Source organism: Marmota flaviventris, chromosome 6 (assembly GCF_047511675.1).
Source record: "Marmota flaviventris isolate mMarFla1 chromosome 6, mMarFla1.hap1, whole genome shotgun sequence".
NCBI classification, from domain to species: domain Eukaryota; kingdom Metazoa; phylum Chordata; class Mammalia; order Rodentia; family Sciuridae; genus Marmota; species Marmota flaviventris.
Genome location: NC_092503.1, coordinates 78,247,312 through 78,253,311, shown reverse-complemented (window position 1 = coordinate 78,253,311; position 6,000 = coordinate 78,247,312).

Sequence of the window (6,000 nt, the reverse complement as noted above, 5' to 3'; positions counted from 1 at the left end):
ATTTCCCTGTAGTAGGAGTCACAACTTCAAGGAAAATGGGGCAGACAAACAAGTGAGTTTATGTAGCCAAGAAGAGCTCACAAGCCCTGTCTAAAGGCTACTTCAAAGAAAACAAGAACAAAACCTCCATTCCTGTTTGGCCAAATAAACAATGTCCATGAGCCACATTGAACCAAGAGGCCACCGGGATCATCACTTGGTCCTCGTTCTGATTCCTACCATGTGGATGGTTACTCTCACTCTCTCATATCTGGATGAGTGTCATAAACCCTCTTTTCCACTGTTAGCATGGCTGAAAACCAACAGAGTGGTATCACAATGTCACTTCAGTTTCCCCAGAGCTTGCCACCTACATTGTCTTATCTTCTGTTTGTAAACAATGGGCATCAACATCCCATGGAGGAGACTAGGCTGGTGAGTGGGAATGATGACACCCAACCACAGGGTGCCCCTGTGCTGACAGACCCTGCACCCAGGGCTTCCCTCCTGCCACTTCACTTATTCTTCCCAAGAAACTATTAGTAAGCACCGCACTTACCCAGCTTTACAGATGAGAGAACTGAGGCCACACGTCACATAAGTGCTGAAGCAGAGATTCCATGACTCCAAAGTCCATGATTTTAACCAAAATGTACATATACACTTAGGATAAAGCAAGAATGAGTCAGTGGTTGGAGGATTGTGCAACAGGGTGGAGGGAAAGATAGTGAAAAGTTAGTTAATGATTCACAGGGAATCTTGTCTGCAAAGACAGACCCTGGGAGCATTAGAGACCAGGCAAGAACAGTGGACTAGAGGATCTTAACAGGGGCTTGGTGGTGGGCGAGGGAGATCTGTGGGTAAGGGTGGAGTGTGGTCTGATAAGGAGGGTGTGAGAAGGTAGCACTGAGGCTGGGCTGCTCCTCCAACACAATGGCTTTCTCTCCCTCCTCTTCTACTCTTCATCCATCCATCTACCAAGTTCCAGCTAAGAACAAGTAAATGGAAACTTAGAAAAGCAAGGAAACTGAAACTTAGGGGAAAAATACTGCAGGCATTTCCTATATTTCCAACATATGTGATTTTTCTCTATTCCTCCCACCCTACTCTTGGGTGTCTGCTCTCTATACAGTTAAGAAAACAAAAATAGAAAAATATACTTTTAGTCATACAAGGAAAAGGACAGGGACTTTCCCCTTGAGCACAGCAGAGATAGGCCCTACGGGGCAAGTTTGGTGCATTGTGAATGTTTCTCTCTGAGGGCAGAGACTGAAGTTCTCACAGGCAATGAAACCCAACCCCCATGGGAGTCCTAGGAGACAGAGCAAAATGCCCCTTGGCCCGCTCATCTCTGGTCTTTGTGTAGGGTTGATTTCCAGCACTAGCATTTCAGGCAATGAACAGAATCTTCCCATACCTCCTAATCTTCCCATACTCCCAGGATGGTAAATTGTGTGTGTCAACCTCTCTAGACCTCAGAATCCAGACATTTGGCAAAACATTATTTTAGATGATCCTGGAGGGGGCTGTTTTAGAGGAGATTAACACTCTATTCAGGAGACTTTGAGAAAAGCAGATTATCCTCCATATTGTGGGTGAATCAGTTGAATGACGCCTCAATGGAAATACTGACTTCCTTGGAGGAAGAGGGAATTCTGCTTGCAGTATGCAGTTGGACTTGAACTGCAGCTCTTCCCTGGGTCTCTGAGTTGCTGGCCTCCCCTGCAGAGTTTAGCATTGCTGGCCTCCATGATTTCATGGATCAATTCCTTAAAATTAATCTTTCTCTCTGTATACTTGCATCCTATTAGTTCTGTTTTCCTGGAGAATTTTGCTTAATACCCCTTCTATTACCAATTCTAACATGAACTTTTTTCCCCTCATTTCTCCAAAATTATAAAATATTTAAATTGACATTATTTAAAATAAAATGTTTGTTTCTAATATTTGAAAGAGTTTTCAACATCCCCCAATCAGTTCTTAATTTGTAACATGCAACAGTTTGCTATATGGAGCCAATTGACTAGTATAACCATCATCCATGATTTGTGTAGCATGTGACATCTCACCAAGGATCACAGGGCTCCATGAAGTTTTAAATAATTGCTTTCCATAACCTTCTCATTCAATTGCCATCTGTAATCTCAGAAAAAATATATTTCCTTCCTAGAAGATACAAAATATGAACCTTTTGAAGGAGACAGAGCCTCAAAGAAATGTTTTGAAAGGGAAGAATGGAAAAAGAGAATGGAATATATTTCTCCTCAAGAAAACCTCATTTTAGTACTGACACCCTGTTTTCCTTTCAGCACAGCTTTATAGCATTTTAGCTAATAACTGCCCTCTTTATTCATTTGTTAGTGTCAGTTTATGTCACTGCCTTGTATATTTTAAAAGTACTGGGTATTGGCCAGTACTATAGCAATTTTGGACATAGCACTTTCCAACATAAAACCACAGCTTGAGAGTAAGAGTAGGTCTTAGGTGTATGAGTATCTATAGTACTTAGCTGTACATGGACAGATGTCAATACATGTGTATCACTGAATGTGTATTACTACAATGTGAGGTATTGGTAAGGGTTCAGCACCAAGGGAGCCCTCCAAATATACATGCACATAGTCATCAAATAAGGATTTATCCCTCTTATATATTTACACATCACATTACTCCTCATATTCTAAGTGTATGTGTATGTATGAAAAGAGAGAGAGAAACCAACAGAAGCGGAGCAAATGAGGTTGTCCCTTCTGCACTCTGAACACCTTGATAGGGGCTTATTCAGGTCAGCAAATGTGCAGTGTCACTGGTTTGAATACTGTTTCTGCCATGAGAAAGTTAAATGATTTTGGAAATTATTACTTAACTTTTCTGAATTTTCAGGGTTTTGTTTTGTTTTATTTTGTTTTTAACTTGGAAAGTGAACAGTATAACATCTACATTGAAGACTCTTTTGAAGCATAAAAGGTAATTTTTGAAAGAAAGAGGCACTTAATGTTGTCATAGAAACGGTAGCCTCATGGATCCATCACCCTCTCCTGCTATAGCACTAGGCAAATTGCCTTGTACTTGGAACGCACTCAGTCGTGTTTGTTGAATGAATCACAAAGAAGAAGTGTCTTGGCAAAAGGACACACATGCTATTTTTGGCTTTCTATACAGCAGACAATAAATTTTATGGCCTGAATCTTATGAGTACAAAGTAAGGAATCATTCATAATGTGATCCGTTTCTACCCCAAATGTTCAATGAGGAACCATCAGCTCCAAGGTATTATTCATGTTCCAATCTTTCTCCTTTATAAATACCTTCTTCACTTAAATGACACAACAACCCCAAAACAACTTCAGTTGACACTTCAGTTACACCATGGAACTTCTATCAAGTTTATGGCATTACTAGTTTGAGTTTTCACATGGGAAACCAAAATGCTCATTTCAAGTTTATAAGAAATAAAATCACAACACAGACATCTTACTGTCAAAATTGTTTCCCCTCTCACTTCTTTCCTTCCCTTTCCCCTGTCTTCTCCCTACCCACCATCTGTTTGTTTGGAAGATCAATGAATGAATCATCCAACAGGGGAAAGAACTCTGGATGACACAGTACTTTAAGCCACATCTGAAATGAATTGGGAGATTAAAAGGCTACACAATAACATCAGTCAGTATGCATGCTATTCTTACTGAAAGATGGTCAGATGCCAGAAGGGTCCTTCGTAACATACTGTCCCAGGGAGCTGTCAGCTCCAACATCCACACGTAGGGCTTCAAACAAGATGTTGGCAGCCACATTGAACTCTCTGCTTGTACCTCCATAATTCTTCAGGTAAATGATTCACCAGATTATGGTTGCATTAAGTTAGAGAATCACAACTAATAGGTAAAGGAATGTATCAAAACCAAGTTTCGGGTGGGGGAGAACAAAGCCTCCACAGACTAGAAACTGAGAGCAGACTGAAGGAAGGAAGGGAGGAAGGACAGCGAGTACATGGTTGGATTTAGGGCCAGATGAGCTTAAGGGCCTGAATCAAGTTTTAACTCTAATCTGTGGAAATTGAGTGGAGGCTGGAATCCCAAAGAGGCACTTCATTTTTTCAATGGAATCATTTAACTAATACTCTGTGTCAAGAGACGCTGAGAATGTATCACTGAGAAAAATAGAACTCTATGAATTGTTAAAGATGATTTTCCAGTGGGGAAAGATATGAAAATCAATGTAATTAGCTAATAAATTATAAAGTATATTGAAAGAGAAATAGAAATGCTATAGAAGAATTTAAAAATCAGAGTAAGGACAATTGTAAGTACCAGAGTAGAAGCTTCAGTTTAAATGGTGTAGTCATAACATGAAAATTACTTAAATATCAATAATTCACTAGCATACTTTAAGAATCACAAAAGTAAAAGAAAATCATTTTGTAACATGACACAGAAACATAGAATTTGATGAAAATATGTAAAAAGAATTAGTCACATGTTTTATCTAACTTTAAAAAAATTTACATATTATACCAGAGATGGTCTAAAAGCAATTCAGATAGTTGCTGGCCCATATGCTTCTTTAATAAAACACTATACTGCTAAAACAAAAAGCACAGGTATGTGGATTTTATTCACCAGCAAGGTCAAAGCCTTTTAAAAATGGTTTCAGCTCATCATTGGTCATGTGACTGATACTATTATTTATCCCTTTTCCACAGGTGGGGATATTGAGGTCCAAAGAGTGTTTATAACTGAACACAATGAGTCAGTGCTATGAATTATGGAAAATGCATGCAAATGACTTCATCTCATGTGGGTTTGGCCATGTAAGAAGTTAAATTACCTCAGCGATTTTAAGAACTTGGCTTTGTTCATAATGATCCTCCTCCTGTCTGGCTATCCCCAAGGACCTGGTTACTGAGCAAAGCTGAGTGAGTACTCAGGATGAGTGCAAAGGCCTGAAAACACCATGACAGTTTGCAGAATGTGCCATGCTAGAGCTCCCCCCTTCATAAAGGAAGTCAGAAAAAGAGTGTGTGCTGCTAAGAAGGGTAAGGTCTCAAGTTATTTTTTTGTTTGTTTTTGGAGGTTTTCTCCCCCCCCTTTAGAATAGTGCATTTTTAGCTCTCTTTTCATAGGAAAATGACAAAGTTTTTACAGTAAGTCCCTTATCTCCTTTAACTTTCTAAATTTTGAGAACATGGTACATTCTACATATTTGTGGTTCAACTAATGAAGTCACTGATTTGACTACACTTGGCAAGTGACAGTAATGGCAGGAACCCACAAAACAGCCAAGGATGATTCCTTTAAATTTGGAATTCGTGATAAAATTGGGAAATTCATCCAGAAGGGATGAAGCTCTTTAGGTTATCCTATGACATAATTTGAAATGTGTGGCCAAAAGAATGCAGCTAAGTATTTATTTTATATCATTTAATCAATCTGAAAGTTTTCCAAGTTACTGCAGACTAAACTTAAAGCAGGATATTGTACTAATCGACTCTTACATATTAATGTGGCCCTGCCAAACTGGTTTCCTTGAAACCTCCCTCTTTTGTGTTACCCTTCTATTTTCACATAGGAGAGAAAAAGATTAATGAGCATAACTGTTAACCTATTTTGTTATTTGCATGATTATGTCCACACATTTACACACATACACACACACACACACACATACACACACACAACCTAATTATGTGGTGGTGGGGGGGGAAATGACACTGAATATTTAAACTTATTTTGCCCAAGCCTTCTTAATTTATCTACTATCACTCCGTTTGTGACCTTTTTCCTTTTCTTAAAAGGTTTCAAGATTAAAAAGAAAAAAAATTAATTTTAAAACAACTCTTCCCTCTCTGTCACCCTTACCCTGCCACTTCAGACCTTGACACTAAAACCTAATCAATGACCGGATCAGAGTCAATCAAGCTGACTTGGTGAGGGGTTGTTTGATGAGAGCCTAAGTGTGTGGTCAACCGTGTGGATTTTGGCGCTCTTCCAGAAAGAGGTTGAAAACTTTGGAATGACCTAA